This window comes from Papaver somniferum, chromosome 10 (genome assembly GCF_003573695.1).
Source record: "Papaver somniferum cultivar HN1 chromosome 10, ASM357369v1, whole genome shotgun sequence".
Taxonomy (NCBI): Eukaryota; Viridiplantae; Streptophyta; class Magnoliopsida; order Ranunculales; family Papaveraceae; genus Papaver; species Papaver somniferum.
This window is the reverse complement of record NC_039367.1, coordinates 150296349-150320139: the sequence shown is the minus strand read 5'-3', so window position 1 is coordinate 150320139 and position 23791 is coordinate 150296349. Positions and strand designations below refer to the sequence as shown.

Here is a 23791-nt window from a genome sequence, read left to right as displayed (position 1 = left end):
GGCTCTTAATCAAAGAACTAGGAGAATTGAGATGTTAGGGTTTGATAATTTTTGTCTTCATCTGATGAAGATGATGACTGACTATTGACCTCAGGATCACAAATTAACTTAATTAAATTTAAATTTTATTTTTAATTAATCAAGCCGGGCTAACCCGTAAGCCTGCAAGCTTTACTCGCTACGGGCGCGGGTTAAAGAAATGATCTACCCGTGAAGAATAACAACCCACAAACTTTGGCCCGTGTTAATCCGAACCCGTTTCACCCGTAACAAGCCAGCCCAGCCCGCCCATTTGCCATCTACTTTGTGCTTAGAGATAAGATTTAGTCTTTTATATGGACGGATAGAGATCAGATTTAGTCTTCTATATAGACGGCCGGAGATGAACATCCACCTCGTTCTTATCAGCTATATCCTCATCGTTTTTCATTATTCATTCATGTTTCATTTTTCAGAGAACATACCAAAACCTAGCGTTTTCTCTCACAAGTCATTTTTTCCCACCATGATTCGATCTCAATCTTTGCATCATTTACTTCAATCTGTAACTAATTTCTTCGATCTATAAGTACTTTCTTTTTTTAATCTCAACTGTGAGCCATCTTTTTCTTGAATCTTAAACTGTACCTTTTTGTATTTCGTTTTGTAATAGTAGAAAAAAGATGGAAACCCATTTTGTTTCCTCATCAGTAAAGAAGAGTAACACAGATATCAACAGTGAAGACGTTTTGAATTCCCTTTTATTTCATCATCAATAGTATTATCGGTGGATTTCTCTATGGTGAAGTGAAATCCCTAATTTTATTAGTTTCCGTTTTTTTTTTTTTTAAATTTGATTTATACTTCATTTATTCATTTCATTTAGTAATTTATTTTTTCCAGCCAAGCATATGGGTAATGATATGTGGGATGTGGCTATTGATAGAAGGTACACGAAGCTGGTTGAGAAATTGCTAATGTTGAGCAGTATTAGGTGAGATTTGATTGTAGGTGTAGATTCTGATTTTGTATTGACGAACTTACTATTTCATTTTCTTGAATATCAGCAGGTAAAGTTTGGCTTTTTATTTTTTTCTTTTGTTATTTGGTTGAATTAAAATCTCTTTTGATTTTTCTTGTAGTGGAATTGATGATCTAAATGTAAGATTGTTAGGGTTTCAATTGACTTGATCTAAAATGTCTGGTGGTGGTATTAGATCCAAGTAACCACGGAGTGATGCATGTTTGCAAGGTATGGTTATCCGATAAGTTTTTTTTCTTCTAGGTTGAACATGTTAGTGCTCGAAGGAACCTGCTTGCAGAAGTTACTACCCCCTGCATTGTCAAGCTCTACTTTTCATTTCAAGATTCTGAATACTTGTATCTGATCATGAAATATTTGCCTTGTGGTGACGTGATGAACCTGCTCATAAGAGCAGACACCTTATCTTCAACATTCGTAGGTTGTATTAGTATTTTTTTCGGCAAATTTTCTTTTTGGTTTTTTCTTCTTGTGATTAATTGATATGAGAAAATACGAAATTTTTTCTAAGTGGTAATTATTTTATAAAGCAAAGCTTCATGGAAGCAAAGGTATATAATAAATTATCTTGGGGATTGTCTTTGAATTCGCTTCAGTCGAGCTTCTAATGTAGGTTTGTTGTAGGGCTGTTGGTGTTGTTTTCCTCTTGTTTGTTGGCGTTGATGGTGTGTTAATGTGATGGAAAAATAGTCGGACTCATTGTCATTATTGTTTCTTTTTCAGGTAGTTTATATTTGAATCAAGTAGAGAGACAAACACGTCGATCTGTGTTTGTGTGGCGGCTTCAACGAAAAAGCTGAATTAGCAGCTAAGAGAGCTTGTCAAACAGAGAAAAGATGGGTATACAAATGGAAAAGGTCATGCTTTTAAACCATTTACGTAACTTCCCACTAGTTGCTACTACTATAAAATTGATATTTTGTTGCATTTTGGTTAGTTCATTTTGGTGCGATTTTAGGTTGCATGATTCAGGTGTTATTTCTTCTTTTGAAAAAAAATAAAATTGAAAGTCATTATTTTTTAATGGTTCGCAGTGATGAAAGTCATTATTTTTGATTGGTTCGCATGGATGCATCACTATTGGTTTTTGACTAAGGATGGTATTGAGTTCTTGAGGACTTATTTGTATCTACAATCTGGGACTGTGCCTAATATTTTGAAAGTTTGAAGAAAGCGGATCAAACTGGTAAAGCACCACATGGTGCTTTTATTTACTGCTTACTTGGTCAAAGCATTTGGTCAATTGGTAGTGTTCTTGAGTTAAAGTGTTGGTTTCAAATCTTAATTTTTGACGTTCTTGTAATAAGTTAACTATTTACTGTCCCCAATCATGTTTTTGTTGTTCAAATGCACATGTTAGATTATTTTTTTGTGATGTGAGATGTTGTATCTTATAATACCTTGTTTATGGAAGTTCATATTTGTTGCAGATGACACAAGTAATATCCCTGACCAAATGTCAATCCGCAACCTGATCCCGCAGCAGTGGAGAATTATCAATTTGTTCCGTATTTTCGATGGCGTAGGCATTGAGCTGCTGCTAAGTGCAGGTATGTCTGATATGTTCTTGTCATTCTTTTATTTTGTGTTTTTTTTCCCTGTAATCTGTGCTACGCTTTATTTTATTGTTCTAAGTTTATTGTCTTATTGTTCAGGTGGAAGTGGAGTCCTTGTTCAACCGATGTAGAGGTACCAAAATCTTTACTCACACATGGTTGAATTGCTTAAGTTTAAGTGTTGTGTTGTTATTGTTTTAAACTCACTTTTTGTTTATTTTTGCAGGTGGATTCAAGGTTTGAGCATAGAACTGGCAAGGGACGCAGCTATGGACCTCCATACGAATGACAACCAACGAGTTTGATTGGTAATGATTGTAATTGATGAAGTTTGTGGATTATCTGCTAAGAATTCTATAGATTCACTGTGATAAGTTTTGGGTCAGGATCTTAATTTCTCCATGAGTTATGGTTGTTTGGATTTTTTTACATATGATGAGTTCTTGACTTAAAATTTTTAATTCAAGTGATCGCCTTGTCCTTCGGTAGGTATATAAGTAATGATGTGCAAAATTTGGAGAATGAGCAGATAACAGTCCAATATTGTTCAAATCTGATAGGTATATAAGTAATGATGTGCAATATCTTTATTCCAAAATGTCCAAGGAGCGAAATCATTTTTACATTGGTTAATGTTTGTTTATGTTTGTCAGGTATTGTATTTTTTCTTTTTCTTTTACCATTTTTTGTTCCATCTCCTGTGTTTAACTACTGAGTTTCAAGTAAATGGCTTGAATGATCGGGGTTGTCTTATTTTCTTGTTCATCTCTAGTAAAATTTATGTCAGATTTGGACATTTGACCTGATTGTCATTTTTGCTATTTCTAACAGCTTCCCAGGGAAGCTGCTGGTGTTAAAATTTCTAGTGGAGCAGCGGAAGCTCCAGCACTAGAAGCTGCAAAGGTGAAATTTTGCTTTTCCTTTACTGACACGGACATAGCTCACAATTTCATATGTTAGGGGATTAGTAGTTGTTTCACAAAAGCAATCACTTCGGAAGTATATATCTGTAAAAAGATTGGTAAATTTATAGTTTGACGGAAGCAATCAATTGGAAAATGTAGTCATAAAAAGATTTATGGATACTCTGTGGGATCACATCCTTATGTTAGAAAACCATATGATTGTTGTACTTATGCAATATACATGTGCAAATGTATAGCTTGGCACGTGCTTTCAGCAAAGATTTGACGACTTAAACCATCACATGTACGAAGGCTTACTTATTGAATCTTTTATTTATGTGAGTCTGATTGGGACTAAGAAATATTAGATAAAGTGATCCCAGACAATACTCATCTACAGAATTTATATCGGTTGTGAGAATAATTTGATTTTGCTATGCTTTTTTATTTTTGGTGTTACAGATTTCTTACGTATTGCTTTCTTGTGATTTTTTTCCAGTGAATGGGACCAACCTGCTGTGTTTGTTCATGTCAAGGTAATAATTGCAGATTACTTGGTTATGGATTACCCAATCTATTAGAAACAATTATTTTTTGTTCATAGAAAATAGATTGATAGAGCCAATATGATAAGTATGTATAGTATATCATTGCTTTCAAATGTTATTATTGTGTGCAACTGCAAGATTATGAGAAGTATGCATTCTGTCTATTGCATGTATCTTGTTCATCGGGGTTCCTTGACATGTTCAAGTATGCCATTTCAACCAAGATGGAAGTGCTGAATTTGAGTCTAAGAGGCCCTAATTACTCAGCTCTTCCTTTTGCTAAGGTAAACATTTTATGGATGCTTAAAATTGTAGAATTATCATTTCAGAAAGATCTTTATTTTGTTTTCTTTTTATTCTTGTGGGTGTTGTTAAATTGTTATGTGAACTAAGCTCTCAAACTGTTTTGTGTAGGATTAATATCTCAAGAATATGGAGCGCATAATCCTGTTGAGCTTATTCACTTCAAACTGTTTTGTAAAGGTACATTCACTTCAGACTAGTTTCCTGTGTTAGTGGTTTGTGTTTGTAAGAGGCTTTACTATTAGGAGTGAAGCATCACTATGACTTAGTTTAGCGTTTATTCTTGCTTCTGATTTATAGTTTTTTTTTGCTGCTTCAGATGGACATAGGAGAATGACCTGGGCTGCATATGTTTTTTAGTTGTAATTAAAGTTTGGTCACGGTTATAACTGTAACAAAAATAGTGAGTAAAAGAAACACATGTCGTCATCTCAGAGTTGTTGCAAATAAGAGTAACAATTTAACTGTTACAATAGTCGTAACTGAAGGACTGCACGTGTCCCCCGCTTGTTTGTTGCAAGTACTGAGTAACACTTATAATTGTTAGAACAACCGTGGCAAGACTAACACGTGTTACAATCATAAAATTAGTTCAATTGTGACTATTAACTATGTAACGGGTTTTACGTGTGACTGTATATGGCTATTGTCACAGATAAAACCGTTACAAAACACCATCACAATTATTAATAACGGCCTATGTAGTACAGTTATAACCGTTACAAATTCAATCAGTAACAGGTATAACCCGTGATAAAATCCTGGAAATGGTGTAGTTATATCAGCTTTTATTGTTTAGAGTGGGTCACCATGGTCTTGGTGATATCAATAGCTATTAGATGTGAATTGTCGGTTAGGAATTTACAACCATATTATACATTGTTTGAAGAAGGAGTTTGTCCATATACATATTGTTTATTCTAGTGACTTGGTCACTATTTATTGTTTGGGAAAAAATTATGGTTTACCAACTCTTGCATTTGATTACTTGAAAGTTAAGTGTTATTCATGCGGGGCACCCATTTTAGGGATGATGTGCTCACCTATTCCCACTTTCAGTTTCAGAGACAGACCAGAGTTGCGCAGCGAAAGCTCCGAGAAGTTGACTTCTTTAGTTGGTTATAATCTGATATGTTTATTATGTTGTATATTCTATTTGTAAACCAAATGACTATTATATATGTATCATTTGAGAGAAGATCTTGTATATATATTTCTGAGCTGGGTTAGTTTTGGGTTAACTTTTATAGCAGATTTCTTATTTGATTGTTTCAGTAAATGTTTAGTTTTAGTGCCTCTGTATTTAGTTAATCTCTTGGATTAGTCAGCTGTTAGCTTAGGGCCGCTACAAAATCAATCATGAACATTATAGCCACAGTTTGCAAAGATTGCATTCCTTATGATTTAAATGTTTAAGTCCATGAACTGACCGATTTGACAAAGTAACCAGCTTAAGTATGCGTACTTAAGAAATCAGATTTTGAGTTTGTTAAGTTTCCAAACTCAGCAGAAATTTCCCGTTCAAAATCTTCCGCTAGTATGCGTACGGGTACGCATACTTAAGGTGACTAGTTTAGGAGTTTGTAATTCCCAAACTCATCAGATATTTTCGTTTCAATCATTGAAACATTCTTCTATAATGACAATAGATGTTTTCACACACTATTAGCATCAAGGCAATTTTCAGGATATTGAAATAATCATTATCGAAACATTCAAAGTCTACATCAAATGATTGTATCACACAAACCATGTAAGATGTTACTCGGAAATTTTCTCATGATATGAGATGAACTTGGTCAAAGTGAAAGCTTACCAACACATATTTCGAGAAATATGTAAGCGAGATATACTTAGCTCGAAATCTCAAAGGTGTATAGAGAAAACTATATCATAACACGACTTATGTCTCAATATAGGAGATAGTAGAAATAGACTTTCCAAGTGATAAATATCGATGAGTTCAAGTCTCCGCATACCTTTTGTTGAAGAAGTTCCACAAGATCCCCTTAGAAGTTATTCTTCAAGAGATGAACGTCGAGAGATCTAAGCTCTACTACACTATCTATATCCTAGTCCGAGACATCTATAAATAGGCTAGAAATAAAGAATTATAGTTTTGATCACTAACATTGACAAACATGCTTGATATAGCAACACATGAGAGTTAGATCGAGCAATGCTCTAGCAATCTCCCCCTTTGTCAATTTTAGTGACAAAACTATCAATACATATGGATTACAAAATAGATAAAAATTGTAACTTCTCATCCACATGCTTGATCTCATTGGCATCTTCAACGCGACTCGAAGTCTTCGTCTATTCCAAGTACTCCATGATCCTAAAGGTTATAAAATTTTAGTGACAAAACTATCAATATATATGGATTACAAAATAGATAAAAATTGTAGCTTCCCATCCACATGCTTGATCTCCTTGGCATCTTCAACGCGACTCGAAGTCTTCGTCTATTCCAAGTACTCCATGATCCTAAAGGTTATAAGTTCGGTATCATAGCTTTTGAAGATCCGTAGTTATAACAATGATAAAACAAAATGCTCTCAATCATTGTTATACAGTGTCATAGTATTATTACACAACATCAAAGTCCAATTGTATCACAACTTTGACAATAATACTATGGTGATATTCATCACTCCCCTTTAGTCAATACTTTATCTCAACATGAAAACCACTCCCCCTTCCATAATGATTCGTAATCCATATGTATTTGTAGTATCACATTACACATTAATTCTCCCCCTTTTTGTCAATATAAATTGGCAAAGATACAAAAACTAGTGGGATCCTCATGAAATTTCCACGGAGATACTTCATGACTAAAAGATAATACCATACCAACTTATTTAGATGCCATCATAAAGCCGAAGCTAAATGCATTCATCAAGGAGTTAATAAAGATACAAGATAACCCCTAATATTCCACAGCCGCACTCCCCACAAAGATTTGGCAATTAAGCACAAGTTCAATATGAACTCTTCCACATAAAATGTCATTCCCGAAAGAACAACAAAGACGACCTTACTTTCACAACAAAAGAAGGATTTCTATGGACATAACCAAATCACATGAAAACATGAATTTGAATCCAAAGTATTCAATTGAATTAACCACAAAAGAACCCATAATTAATCCACTCAAAATGCACAACTAGTTAACCACAAGAAAGTGATCAATTAAATTGGTCATGCTCTTCATAAGAGAACCTACGGAGCAACAACTAAACTGACCACATGAGAATGATCAATTCAATTGGTCATGCTCGAATATAAGAAAACTTATGGAGCAAGACACTATATGCACAAAAATGTGGATCGGAAATTGACCAATACTGCGGAATAGACAAGGATTCATTCTATTTTTCATCACTATTTGCACAATGACATGTAATAGACTTAATCCTTGTAGACAAAAGCTTTATCCTTTCTTCCATCAAAATAATGACATAAAAGACTTTAAATTTTGTAATGTCAAAAGTTTATTCTATCTTCTATCAATACTTTCATACCGACATAATAGAGATAACTTTTGAACCAGTTTGGGACAGTCACAGGTTCACGAACGTAAACAACCTATCCCATAACAATTTGCAATATATAAAATCATGAAGACTAAAATTGTAAAAATCATCTTCCAAATAACTTAGAATTTAAATAAATAAATCTAAAAACACTGAAGATGAAAATCGTTGGATATTGCTATATGTACTCACAATAATGGCTATTCCAAACCCTAGACATTCTTCTAAAAACACAAGAAATAAATTCTCATAAGAATATTTACTAGACAACAAGACAAACTCGTAATGCACATATAAGATGATTTGTCCTTAAAGGGTAGAATCAATCTTTCTCGCACGGATTTACACTAATAATACATACCAAAGGCGTATAAAAATATTTACTTAACAAAGAAGAACATATAAAGTCATTAACGACCATGCACCATAGTTCACAAAAGAGAATTGTGAACATTCAAGAATCCCATTGCACTTCGTACTACTGCCCAATCTTGAACTTCCTTCTTTGTGATTCACCAACAATATTCTTGTAAAAACTACAAATGAGCTTAGAAGACTAGTACTCCAAGAATCCAGGCTCCCAAGTCCAAGAGAAGTGGAACAAGTGCGACAAAACGGAGCAAAATACTCAAAAACAAGAGACAGGACAAATACTAATTTTAACGCATCCAAATTCAAGAATTCTCATCTCCATTTTAAAGAGAATTCAAAGAGGAAGAGAATTCAAAAAGAATGAGGTCATTCCGAGTTTGGACGAAGAAGATACATCCAAAACAAGTTTACCGAATATCGACGTCTACAGGCAAGTATGCATACGGGTATGCAAACGAATTTTCATGACCTGAGGTAGTATGCAAACGGGTGTGCATACTAAAATACCTGGATTTTGATTTTAAATGATGGTATGCATACTTTGTATGATTACCATGAAGTCCAAACATCCCGTACTACTATTTTCATACCTAAATATTTAAGAACCTTAAACACAGATCAAGTTAGGTAGAAATGAAAGATAAGCAAGGTACATGGATAATTATAAGTACTCTAAGCAAATAAAAACACAAATCTTGCTCAAGTTTATAGACATACCTTTTTGGAAGAATCCAATCGAATTCTACAGCCTTACCGAACATAATCTGTGTGCCCCAATTCTTGTGTTTCCCTCACCTTATACATAGAAGGGGATTTCTTGGTGAGGATGAACTTCCAACACAATCAAGTTGTGTTGAGGTGAACAATGTCTTGCTCACTATGGCACCAAGAAAGAGTTTCTTTCCAACTACTCTTACATCTTACAATATTGAAAGAAACCCGAGGGACTGTTTTTACAAGTTTTCCAAAGAACATAAAAAGAGCACAAGATAGATTGTGTTCCTGATTTCTTCCTTTACAACTTATAACCCACAATATTTGCAGATAATGTTTAGTACTGCACAGGGAAACTCTTTTGATAAAAAGATACATCCTGACTTTCTCACAAAAGAGGGCAATACCATTATCTTGAGAAGATGTATCAGGGCTTGACTGATGAATTGATTCATGCTTAGAGGTGATGCAGTCATATGACTTAGACTTAAACTCTTTTTGTAATTCGTTTAGTTTTCTACAACCAATTGGATTACACAGAGGAGGAGCATTTCTCTCACTGATTAGTAAATCAATGTCAACCTCATCATGAATATTATTCATTATTATTTGATTTAGCCTGTCAAGAGACTCTTGTTCATTCTGCAGAAATAAATCAACATCAGAAAATAAGCTTTCAATTTTCTTTTCAAGCTCTGAAAAAACTTTAAGGGATTTTAAACCTGGCATTTTTAGGGGAGACCCAAAAGGAATTAGGGGCGACTTTTTTATTCCCAACCTATACACTACGTTAAGGGATGTCCAAAAATGCGGAGAATACGTTAATGCCCTTACATAATCGGAAGATATACTTTACCCGATTGTAAATACCTAATCGGAAGGTTATTAACTAGATTACATTACCGATTAATTTCTTTTATGTGCCAAACTCGTATCTGGCTTCTATAACAATCGGGAGTAACAAGATCCTCAAGAGACTACCGATTATTAAAGTATAGAAATTAGAAATCTTTAGATTTTTGCAATGGTGAAATTTGGGGCTCCTATATAATCAGAAGAATTAAAACCTGTCTAAGCTACGATTTGGGGCTTCCCATAATCGGAAAGCTACGAGTAACAATACTTCCCGACTATGGTAGATTTCAAATTTATTAAATGAAAGATTTTAGAAGAAAACTTATTTTGGGGAAACCTATAATCGGAAGTTTATGTAATCCGTATACCTTCCGATTATGACTACATCCAAAACACGAACCAAATGGTTATGGTCGGCTCTGTACCCTCGAAACCTATGGAATTTGGCAGTGGTTCGATTTTGGGCTTCCTATAATCGGTAGGTATATAAGTAACAAACCCTAAGGATTTTGGGATACTCAACAATCGGTATCTTATGATGTGGTAATGCCTACCGATTATTAACCGTTTGGCAGATAAAACCAAAGTCAACCTAAATTCATTTCATTTTACTTCATTTCTTTTCAACTTCAACTTCAACTTCAACTCCTCTTTCCTTCCGATTGCAGAGAGGAAAACTCTCCCCCTCTCCTCGCTATATATCGTTAATCGTCGAATCGAATCATCGTCGATTATTCTCTATAAAGACGAAAGAAAAGGAACCCCAGAAAGCTAAAACCAAAAACGTTTGTCGCGGTAAGGATCCAAACATTTGATTGCATGCCCGTAATAAAGAGGTTCTACCATTAATTTGCTTTATATTGCTTCAATTCGTCGAATCCATGATTTTTTTTTGGGTTTTCGGTTATTACCCATATTCGGTAGGCTAGTAATTGTTTTAAACTCCCGATTTTTGTCGATTTTTTCATTTCACAAGAACATTCGTTATATTCGGGTGCTAAATATTTAGGTTGCCTACCGATTATTGAACATTTTTCATTACTGAGGCCTAAATCGATCATAATCGGAATGTAATTGTGTTTTTGACTTCCGAATATACTAGGGAAGAACAAGTATTAGAGACGTATTAAGCGGTTGATATGTTGTGTAATTTGCTTTTGATTGTTTAGGCTGAACCATATTAGTAGTTTCTGGACTCAAAGTGATGCATATTCAGTAGACATTAGTTTTGTGAGACTTCTGAATGAGATTTATTCAGAAGGTTATACTTTTGATTACTTTCGATTATTCTTATTCGTAAGTTTGTATTGAAATTTAGTTTTCGATTATTTGGTGTAGATAAACATATTCGAACACCAAAAATTTCTTTTGTTTCCGATTATTTGTATTCGGTAGGGTTTAGTGAACTGGGGATTCTGATTGTTCGTAATCGGAAGCTAGTGGTTTACTCAACCAATCGAATATGGATATTCGGGAACTGTGTATTTAGATTGACTTCCGATTATATAGTTTACTAACCTGTTGTACTTTCTTCGCGTCGTTTAGGGATAAGCGAGGTAGAAAAGTCGAAGATGCAATTGTCTCAGATAGTGCAAGGAAGCAAAGGTGTCAGAACTTGACAACTAGTGCAAGGAGAGCTAGGACTGCTAAAGCCGCTTCAAGTGCTCAAGATGGAACTCAACAAGCAAGTCAAGAAGGTGTTCAACCAAGTGCCCCTCAATCAGAACTAGTTCAAGAAGGTGTTCAACCATGTGCCTTTCAATCAGAACCAGTTCAAGAAGGTGTTCAACCAAGTGCTCCACAATCACAAGCAAAAATTTAAATAGAAGCACCCGAAGATAGAGTACCAGAAGTAGGACAACCTAGTGGTGCGCAAGAAGAAGGAGAAGCCGAAAATAAAAATCCTCCTCGAAAGAAAGCGATACACCTTGTCCCAAATGAACTGAAGGTGAAGGATATTCCAAAAGGTGTAATCCTTGGGCTGCCGGAGGATGGAGGAAAATTGTTATTTGGATATAAAGACTCCTGGGCCAAAGAAATATATGAAACCGAGGTAATGATCGTATCCATTTTATTTACCTATTATGTTTTTCTTCGTAATACTTTAGGTTATTCTAATTTTTTTTTGTAACTTGTCATGTGTTTAGTAGTATCATTCTGATGCTGTTCGGTTGCTCAAACTGACCGCCGCACCAACTAAAATGCTGGATTGGCCTTTGAAGGATAAATGTGAAAGGTTCAAGACCATTATTGCAAATTCAGAGTTGGCTGATGCTGCGGAGAACTCAATGTTGGAACATGACCGGGTGGCTATATCGGCGTTTGTGGAGAGACTTTATCCTGAGACCGACACCTTCCATGGAAAAGGTGTTAGGGCTGTGTTCACAAAGCAGTTGGAATGTACCGAACTTTATGATCTAACTAATTTGTGTTTGGGTTGGGATGAAGAAACATCTACAACTGAGTTCAAGAGATGCATGAAATATAGAACTAGACAGTTCAACATTAGTACTCTGATGGATATGTTCAAGGGCACCAAGGAAAAAGAAGAGAAAGGAACTTTAACCGATGAACAAGTCAACCACGCGGCCACCGCATATCTCCTATGTGTATTGGGATGTGTCATTTTCCCCAATACCAGTGGCAATCGGGTAGACGCAAACCTTTTACAACTTCTGGATCCACTCGAGAAAGTGCATGACTACTCTTGGGGCATGCCATGCGTGGTTGATGGAAGAGTTGAGAAAGGCGTCGAGGGTTGGAATTAGCCAAGTGGCCGGGAACGTGAGTCTACAATCCGGAGAACATGTGCCACTTGATAAGATAATAAAACACCAAGAGTTGATTGATAACATTGACAATGAAGATTATGCATCTCAGTTTGGGGAAAAAGCCAAGCAACCTAAAAAGATTGTGAAAAAAAAGAACTCGGACGTCATCGGGCACTCAAGTTGATGAAACCAATGATAATGTTGGTCCAACTCGTCGCAAAGTCAAAGAAAAAAAGAAATAGTAAACTCTCGATGTTTTTCGTTCACTTTATGGATAACTTTGTTTATGTCGGATTGTGTTGTTTTAAAACAATGTGTCAGATTATGTAGTTTTCAAACAATGTGTCGGATTTTTAGTTGTTACGTTATATTTATGGATTGTGAATGGTTCCTTGTATGGATTATGAATGATTATGTTTCTATGTTTATGCATTTAACGATGACTCGCAAGCGAATCATATGAAGAGACATGAAACTGTTGAATTTTGGAACACAATCGGAAGCTAAGTTTATATATGAACCTACCGATTATGGGAATTTTGCATTTTTTGGTCAGAATCGGAAGCTTTATATATTATTAACCTACCGATTCTGGGGATTTTTCAAAATATTTTGTCAGAATCGGAGTTTTTTTAATATACTTTTCCTTCCGATTTTTCAGTGTAAAAAAACTTTGTTTCCTGGAACCAAACAACACCATAATCGGGAGGTATATGTGCACCTTGACTTCCGAATAATAATAATCGGTAGGTTTAGTTTTTATTACCCTATCGTTTATTATATGTAAAAAAAATTTAGCAAGGGTTCGATCTGTGGCAAGGGTTATGGATGGTTGTGTACACTCAAGACCTATGGAATATGGCAAGGGTTCGATCTGTGGCTCCTTATAATCGGTAGGTTGTTAAGTTGTATTCCCTTCCGATTATATCAGGTTTCAAAATTCAATACATGAAGGATTTTAGAAAAAAACTCATTTTGGGGCAACTTATAATCGGTAGGTTTTGTAATATATTTAACTCCCGATTAACGCTGCATCCAAAACACGAACCAAGTGGTTATGGATGGCTGTGTACACTCAAAACCTATGGAATATGGCAAGGGTTCGATCTGTGGCTCCTTATAATCGGTAGGTTGTTAAGTTGTATTCCCTTCTGATTATAGCAGGTTTCAATATTCAATACATGAAGGATTTTAAAAAAAACTCATTTTGAGGCAACTTATAATCGGTAGGTTTTGTAATATATTTAACTCCCGATTAACGTTGCATCCAAAACACGAACCAAATGGTTATGGATGGCTGTGTACACTCAAAACCTATGGAATATGGCAAGGGTTCGATCTGTGGATCCTTACAATCGGTAGGTTGTTAAGTTGTATTCCCTTCTGATTATAGCAGGTTTCAAAAATCAATACATGAAGGATTTTAGAAAAAACTCATTTTGGGGCAACTTATAATCGGTAGGCTTTGTAATATATTTAACTCCCGATTAACGCTGCATCTAAAACACGAACCAAGTGGTTCTGACTGGCTGTGTACACTCAAAACCTATGGAATATGGCAATGGTTCGATCTGGAACTCCTTGTAATTGGTAGGTTGTTAAGTTGTATTCCCTTCCGATTATAGCAGGTTTGAAAATTCAATACATGAAGGATTTTAGAAAAAAACTCATTTTGGGGAAACTTATAATCGGTAGTCATATAAGTTGGATAACCTACCGATTATAAAAGGGATTATTAGCCGAAGTATCTACACTATAATCGGTAGGTATAGTTTCAATTTAACCTACTGATTCACCTCTAACCCACCGATTATGGTGTAGGCTCCCGATTATATAAGGGCATATTGGCCATTTCGAAAAATCAGAGATAAGGGGTAGCTTAGAATTACGGTTGGGTGAACTTTTTTGTCTTTTAGTGTCGCCCCTAATTCCTTTTGGGTCGCCCCTAAAAATGCCAGGATTTTAAACCTGATGGAGGTTTAGATAGAATTTCTTCTACAGATTTTATTAAATCAGTCATGGAAAAGAATTATAGAATCCCTGGATCTGGTGGTTCATTTGTTGAGATAGCACTACTGTCCATATTCAGATTGCTACAAACACAGACTTATAAGGTCTTTAACGTGTTTGCCTGCTCTGATACCAATTGAAAATGTGAGGGTCTAACAACCACACCCAACAATTTGTTTGGCAATCTGAGAGGACTTACTCCATTACACTTTCTAGAGAATCAACTAGACAGTAAGACTCAATCTAGAATAAAGTATATCAAAGAGTTTAATATATCTAACTCTTAATTCAATCTGCAATCAGCAAATAGAAATCTGTGAGCCCGATTGATTAAGTGGAGTAACTTGAATGGTACCAAAAACCAATGTTCAAGTGTCAATCAATGTAAATCAACAACCCAAGATTGGATATTTTAATTGATTGATCTTAACGCACAACCTGTGATATTTCAATTATATAACAAAATATAATGCGGAAAAGAAATAACATAGACACCAGATTTTTGTAAATGAGGAAACCGCAAATGCAGAAAAACCTCGGGACCTAGTCCAGTTTGAACATCACACTGTATTAAGCCGCTATAGACACTATCCTACTACCAATTAACTTCAGAATGGACTGTAGGTAAACCCTAATCAAGGTACAGTTGTGTTCCTTACGTCTCTGATCCCAGCAGGATAATACACACTTGATTCCTTTAGCTGATCTCACCCACAACTAAGAGTTGCTACGACCAAAGTCGAAGACTTGATAGACAAATCCGTTTCACACAGAAAAGTCTATAGGATTGAATAAATCTGTCTCCCACAGAAATACCCAAGAGTTTTGGTTCCGTCTTTTGATAAATCAAGGTGAACATGAACCAATTGATAACACGGACTTATATTCCCGAAGAACATCCTAGAATTATCAATCACCTCATAATAAACTTAATCAACTAGCGAAACAAGTTATTGTGGAATTACAAACAATGAGACGAAGTTTTTTTGTGATTACTTTTCTATCTTGCCTATCGGAGATATAAAATCTCGAGACAATTATTTCAATTGCACTCAACATGATAGAAACAGCAAGATCAGATCACGCAACTACAAAGATAATAGTTGGGTCTGGCTTCACAATCCAAATGAATTCTTCAAGTCGTTAACCTACAGGGTCTCGAGAAGAAACCTAAGGTTAAAGGAGAATCGACTCTAGTTATGCAACTAATAACACACAGGAGGTGTGGGGATTAGGTTTCCCAGTTGCTAGAGTTCTCCTTTATATAGTTTTCAAATCCGGGTTTGCAATCCAAGTTATCCTGGTAACAAAGCATTCAATATTCACCGTTAGATGAAAAACCCGATTCAACCAAGCTAATATCTTTCAACCGTTAGATGGATCTTAGCTTGTTACACACAAATGAAATGTACCCTCATTTAGGTTTATGTAACCGTACCTAAACGTGTACACCAGGTAGGTTCACAAATAGTTAACCGAGGTTAGCCATATGATTACTCTTATATCAACCTTATTCATATTAACCATAACTAGTTCAAATGACTCAAATGAAACTAGGTAAAGAGTTGTTCAATTGTATGTAAAACACAATCGAAACCAAATCGGTTTGATTCACTTGAATCAATCATGAAAATTATAGCCACGGTTTGCAAAGATTGCATTCCTTATGATTTAAATGTTTAAGTCCATGAACTGACCTATTTGACAAAGTAACTAGCTTAAGTATGCGTACGGGTATGCATACTTAAGAAACCGGATTTTGAGTTTGTTAAGTTTCCAAACTCAGCTGAAATTTTCGGTTCAAAAACTTCCGCCAGTATGCGTACGGGTACGCATACTTAAGGTGACTAGTTTAGGAGTTTGTAATTCCCAAACTCAGCAGATATTTTCTGTTCGAAAACTTCCGCCAGTAGTCTCCTTCACCAATTTCATATGCACACATATGCACACTCTTTGTTCCCGGTTTATGGATTTATACACTAATGTGCGAACACACTATATATGCTTATATCCAAAGATGGTAACATCCTCAACTCTCTATTTCAATCATTGAAACATTCTTCTATAATGACAATAGCCGTTTTCACACACTATTAGCATCAAATCAATTTTCAGGATATTGAAATGATCATTACCGAAACATTCCAAGCCTACATAAAATGATTGTATCACACAAACTATGTAAGATGTTACTCCACAATTTTCTCATGATATAAGATGAACTTGGTCGAAGCTAAATCTTACCAACACATATTTCGAGAAATATGTAAGCGAGATATACTTAGCTCGAAATCTCAAATGTGTATAGAGAAAACTATATCGTAGCACGACTTATGTCTCAATATAGGAGATAGTAGAATAGACCTTCCAAGTGATAGATGAGTTCAATTCTCCACATACCTTTTGTCGAAGAAGTTCCACAAGCTCCCATGGGTAGTTCTTCGTCTTCAAAAGATGAACGCCGAGAGATCTAAGCTCAACTACACTATCTATATCCTAGTCTGAGACTTCTATAAATAGGCTATAGATCAAGACTTATAGTTTTGATCACTAACATTGAAAAATATTCTTGATATACCAACGCATGCGAGTTCGACCGAGCAATGCTCTAACAGGTTTTTTAGACAAAATTTGTAAAATTCCAATACACGGATCTTTAGATATGTTATATTATAGCTTTCTTGTCAATTATACCCTAGAAAATATGATACATAATAAGGAGTTATAATAATTGTACTAAAAGGGAGAGGCATTTTCAATTTTTTACGAAAATTTCTAATACCTATTTTCCCTTCCTCTTCGGTTTATTTACGAAAATGTCTAAAGGAAAAAAAGAAATTAAAAGCATGGAAAGACATTTTCCGTTTTCTATTAGTAATCATTTCCAATATTTATCAAATTGCATATTTTCCTTAATTTACAATTTACAAAAAGGTGGCCATAAAAAAGACTTCTTCCTTTCGGGCCTTTTAATCGGTCGTTCGTATAAAATCTTACAATGTTTTAAAATATTAGGATGTTCTTACAAGTTATAATCATGATTGTTTCCCGATAGTAAACATTTTTCTCTGGTGAAGTGTCAATATGATCAAATCTGTGGATACGAAATATAGTATCATTGTATTTAAGAAAGTATTGAGTACGACAAATAAAAAGTAACGCGATGACAGGATAACAATACTGATCGACAATAAGGGAAGCGCGATAACTAAGGATCGCGATGAAAATATGTACAATATCGTGATAATGGAAATACATTAAGGATAAGGTTCACATGAAAAGTGTGACTTCGCTGCGATAATATCGTTGATCACAATTATGCGATAAGGAGACATTGGAAAGAGGATTTTTAGCTGGGTTTGTAGGAGAAGAAACTACTTTATTAACTGTCATCTACGGTGTAAAGTATTTTATAAGGAGGGAGATGGCATAGTAGAGGGTAATGAGATTTTCTCTAGTCCTAGTAATTGTTTGGTGAGAAAAGTTGTAAAGAGTGAATTAGGGCTTGTACTTTTTGAAAGATATCTCCATCTTTGTGTATGAATCTTAAGAAAAAGTAATGAAAATGAGTTGAATCTTATCTTCTTTACCGGTTTTAGTAAGCTTATGTAAGGTTTCTTATTTGGGTGTAGTCGTGGGATTTCTTACTGCTACAAAATCAGATATACCAGGTCGCGAAGATGCTAGAGTAGCTAGACATAATGCTGACTTTTAAGAACCGATACTGCACAGTGGTAAAGAGCATGATTGGACAACACTATAATTAGTATTGTATTTACATGCACGAAGTAGTAATTTGTTAAATTTTTTTTTGACAGGTGCTACACGCACCGAAGAAAGTACCGAGAAATGCACTTCGGGAAAATCCACAACAACTTCTCAACATTGGGGTTAGAGTGGCGAAAGTGGGTCCACTTTTTTTTATCTCTACTGGTGTATTTCTCGATGCTTTATCAAAGTGTATCTAGCATTTTTTTTTTCTTGATACATGTCTAAAAATGTGACTATCAAATTGTGCTCTGTAAACACAAATGAGAATTTTGATTCAGGTACACACAAAAAGCTAAATGATTTTGTTACACCTTACACCATGAAGATGAGCTATTTGGTGTTCTAGGGAGTTAGAGGATACTACTAGTACGACCGTTGGCATGGAGCGAGGGCCGACCGAAGAAGAATATGAAGATGGGGTTTGTCTGCGACTACTTTCATCCCGTTTCAGAAAAATGAAACTTTCTCCCTATTTTGGAAAAAGTGATACTTTCGCCCATTTCAGAAAAATGATACTGATAGACGCATTTATGTGTCTAATTTGTCCCAATTGTTTATATTGTTAGTGCTCGATTTTGTACTTATTTGGTTATTTTATGTCTTTGTAGGTGTTTTTGGAGAAATAAGCTTTTGCGGCGAAATTGGATAAAAAGTGGTTTTTGCGCTCGTGGGAGAAAATTACTATACGGACTCTCACTTTGGATAAGGGGTAACCTAATTACTAAGGGGCACCCCATTTCAGGGCATGTACTAAAGGGACACCGAAACTGGATAGGAGGAGGTCATCTTCAAAGTTTCAAAACTGGATTTTGGCGGAAAAAAAGGCAGCAACGTCAACAGTTTTGGATCAAGGATTTGAGCGACCTAGGAGGCGATTCAATTGGCAACTTTGGTACCCACGGACTCTACAAGACATAAGGGACCTGTTAGAAGAGATTAGACCCATCTAATTGGGCTGGATAAATCAGAAAATCCACACAAACTCAAGACAGTGCACACGGTTTCTGTTTAGGATTTGAGATTAGTTTGAGAGATTTATGGGATATATTGCGTGGGATATACATCAAAACAGTTGGGTAAAAGTCCTAGAAGATATTTGAGACGAGAGAATAGCTAGAAACAACCTGTAACGCAACAAGAAGAAGATTAATCTTCAAACAACCCGTAAAGAATAATGGAGATTTCCAAGGGGTTTGATCGAGTTTCAAGGGGATTTAAAACCTATAAATAGTTGGTTTTATGTCAGAGAAGGGGGATGAAGAGTTTGGGGGTCGATACAGATCCAGGAGGAGCGAAGAAGAAGGAGTAGCAGCAATGTTCACCTGCTGCTGCTGCTGCCATTAAAAAGCTTCAAGAACACGAAGAACAGACTCTCCAGGACAGTCTTATTTTAAGCAGCTTCAGAACAGTCTTATTTTCAGCAGCTCAACAGCAGAAGAGAGGTGTCGCAGTTCGCTGCAGTTTTCTGTTGTCGTTCTTTTCTGGACTTGTTTTGTGAGTCTCAGAACTACTATTTTATAACTTTTGACTCTTTTAATCACACTTTGAGCTTTGAATTAATATGTTGAGTGTGTGATTGATATGAATAGCTAAACCCCAATACTGGGATGATGGAGGAAACCATTCTTTATGCATGAGTAATTTTATTTAATTCTTTTATGACTATTTGCACTATTATGAATGGAATTATGATTTTTATTGATTATTTGTGATTTTGTCTGATGATGTATGCTTAATCCATGAGATTCTTGATGCATCATGCTTATGATTTACATATAATACTTACAAAATCTATTTTTGGCAAAGTAAGAGTCGATATTTGTTATCAATATAAGCTTTAATTGTCTAGAATTAATAATTGAATCGCATGAGTATAAGAATTGGTGAAATCCTGAGTCCCAGTATCTCTTGATCCTGTGACAATTTTGTATATACTTTTGTTTTTAAATCTATTCAAGTCCGAGCATCGAATCCGTATTTACCGCAATCGAAATATAACAACAGATACTTTCTCCCTATTTCAGAAAAATTAATGCTTTCGTCCCGTTTCGGAAAAAGTGACACTTTCTCCCCGTTTCGGAAAAAATGATGCTTTCGCTTCGTCCCGAAACGGAGCGAAAGTATCACTTTTCCCGAAACGAAGTGAAAGTATCATTTTTCCTGAAACGAGATGTGAAAGTATCACTTTTTCTGAAACAGAAAATTAGCCGATCCATAAACCAAAATATGGTTGTATGATGTGTTATGCATCCTTTGTGGTGGTTTGAATAATGGCTATGCATTCAATTTTCGAGAATTATGCCTAAAATGAAAGTATCATTTTTCTTGAAACGGATGGAGTACATCGTTTTATTAGTTGCAATGGAAAATTAGTTGATACATAAACCAAAATTTTGCTACATAAAGTATTATGTATCCTTTGTGGTGATTTACATAATTGATATACATTTAATTTTCTAAAATTGTGCCTGAAATGATATATACCTCCGAATTTTTCGTAAAAACTCTAAATTTGATATTGTTGTTTGTACTCGTTGCGTAGAGTTTTTTATAACCTTTCCAACGAGATAAAATTTGTAAAATTCCAATGCACGGATTTTTAGAATTGTTATATTAAAGTTTGCTTTCCAATTGTACCCCTGAAAAGATAGGATACATAAGGACTTATAGTAATTGGACTAAAAGGGAAGGACATTTTTGGTTTTTTGGCCCTAACCATTTTCAATCTTTTTGTGTAATTGATCATTAGATTTTACAAAAAAAAGTGGTCATATAAAGGTCCTCCCTCGCTTCGTTCGGTCGGCCCAATAAACGTAGCCATTGGGCATTTTCATTGTATTTGAAACAAGCTTATTATAGGGGCGACATGATTTATTAGAGGGGCGACATTGTGATAGTAATGTCCCTTTAGTTGGTTAGAGCGTCCACAGTGGTGCGAGTATAACCAAAGACTAAAAAAAAAGACCAAATTTGGGTTTAGTCCGTCATGTGGCGTAGTGGGAAAAGAGTATATTTGGTCGTGCATTGATAAACATTACGCCTGGGATCAGGCGTTGGTAAAGATAACGCCCGAATGGGGCGTTGGTAAAGATAACGCGCGAGTGGGGCGTTGGTATTGTTCTACGCTTCACAAACAAAAAAAAAAAAAAAAAAGAAAAAAATGGGGCGTTAAGTATATCAACGCCCCATGTAAGTTTTGAAAAAAGAAAAAAATGGGGCGTTAAGTATATCAACGCCCCATGTAAGTTTTGAAAATTTGTGAAAGTGGGGCGTTAAGTATATCAACGCCCGTTTCATGCGTACATTATATCAACGCCCCATCGGGCGTACATTATATCAACGCCCCGTTTCAGGCGTACATTATATCAACGCCCCGTTTCATGCGTACATTATATCAACGCCCGATGAATGGCGGAGATTATATCAACGCCCGATGTGTAGCGGAGATTATATCAACGCCCGACTATATTTGGATTTGGTCCTGATCGCAGACCAAATTTGGTCTGGATTTTACTCTTTGATCAAATTTTGATCGATGGTCCGTCCCACTACGCCAGCCCACTCGACTGAAAATTTGGGTTTAGTCGTCCATTGCAGTTGCTCTTAGGGGATGTCTAAAAGGGGATGTAAATTGACTAGATTACCCTTTTCACCTTAAATCAACCAAAATGAAATCAATTTTTTTTAAACCTAATGAATCAGAAAAAATCAAATCAGTTTTTTTCATCATCTTCTTCATCTTCTCTTCTCCTCCATTAAAACTGAAAATTTCATCGTTTTCGATTAATCGACGATTCGAAAAATGTTTGGGAAAACCCAGTTAGGGTTTAGTTTATCGTGTTGGATTTAAGTTAATTTTGTATAAAAAATTAGGGTTTTGTATGAAAATTGAAATTGAAATTTCTGTTTGCATGTGAGTTACGGTTGGTAATAACTCAAATACGAACCGTAACTGTAGATTGGGTTGATGTTACAGTTGGCTTTAACTCAAATACCAACCGTAAGTTCTTAGTTTTGAGAAATATGTTCAGTTACGGTTTGTATTTGCATCATATTTATCAATCGTAATAGAGTTACGGTTTGTTACTCAAACAACCATACCAACCGTAAATAATCCTGTGTCTTAAGAATTTATCAAATAATGATTTACGGTTCAAAAGTTAAGTTGACACACCAACCGTAGGGTAGTTACGGTTGGTCTCGATTCATTAGTTACCAACCGTAATTTAGTTACGATTATTGTCCAAATTTAATTACCAACCGTAACTGGTTTTACAATTGGATCTTCCCCAAATTTAACCAGTTATGGTTGGTATTCGATAACTTACGAACCGTAACTAAGAGTTACGGTTGGTCACGAGCGAAATTGCAACCGTAAGTTCTTTTGAAAATTTAAAAGTTTTGCTTTTGTTACGTACTTTAGATAATTTTGAGTGAGAAAAAGCTAATGGGAACTAATTTAGAAGTATACCGGGTCACTGAAATCACTCATTTTGGTTGAGTGAATCAAAATCTAGGGTTTCACAAATATCACAAAAGTTTTTCTTTTTCTCCTTCTCTAAACTTTTTTCTTTTTAACTCTAAAAATCTGATTTTGTTTTGATTTTGAGGTAATATAAGTGAAATTAATCATCAACACTAAACTTGATTATCATCACTAAACTAAGTTATCAATAATGAGATTGTCATTTCCAATTTTTTGATAAGGGACACCTTGAATGATCATGTAATGACCCTTTTTGTCCTATTAAAATGCCGTCACTCTAATAAAACATGCCCCTCCTATATAATAAGGTTGATTTGAAAACAATTCTTGATTTTTTCTAACGAATAAAATTGAGGCAATTATTGGGTTAAACTAGTTCACATGTTAAAACACACGGCGTAACGGCCAGACATATTGGGCTAAATTAGTTCGCATATTAAAACACACGGCGTGACGAGCGGACATATCTTCATAACCAATAACTTAACATATGGTTGGTTGCGTTTATACTTATTTAACGAAAAATTTGTCCAGGATAACTAGATTGAGTCTCCTTGATATTTTAAAATGGTTAGTTTTTTTTATATTTGCAACATAAAAAATGGTTTGAGCAGTGCGAGGAAAATATTCTCGAATGTCTTTTAACCAAAATCTATCGCAGATAAAAATAAAAATATAGGTTTCTCCGCCGTTTGCATCCTGTATGAACGCCTAGGAGTGATGATTAACACCTAGAATAGATTAATGTCATAGGCGAATAGGCCACTTGGGTATGCAGCGACGAGTTCAATCAACATGCAGAGCAATTTCTGATTCACTTCTTCACTCCTTGTCACACTTGACAAAACCCCACTGACATGAAAGACCTCAAAAGTCCCCAAAATCCAGCTGAGAGGATCTTCGATAACTTCAAGTCTTCGTCTCTAATTAATAAGAC

The 23791-nt window shown here is 35.3% G+C and overlaps 1 long non-coding RNA gene across 5 annotated transcripts; it reads left to right on the top strand.

Moving 5' to 3' along the window:
• Positions 1–453: 453 nt before the first annotated feature.
• Positions 454–5222, top strand: LOC113317560. Of its 5 annotated transcripts, none has more exons than XR_003343645.1 (13): positions 454–781; positions 883–973; positions 1122–1231; positions 1745–1878; positions 2056–2207; positions 2452–2571; positions 2677–2710; positions 2804–2885; positions 3409–3480; positions 3982–4018; positions 4237–4314; positions 4445–4513; positions 4653–5222. It is a non-coding gene; the product is annotated as an uncharacterized LOC113317560 (long non-coding RNA). The 5 variants fall into 5 exon arrangements; XR_003343644.1 differs by having other exon boundaries at positions 2056–2267; XR_003343646.1 differs by having other exon boundaries at positions 883–928; positions 2056–2571.
• Positions 5223–23791: the final 18569 nt, after the last annotated feature.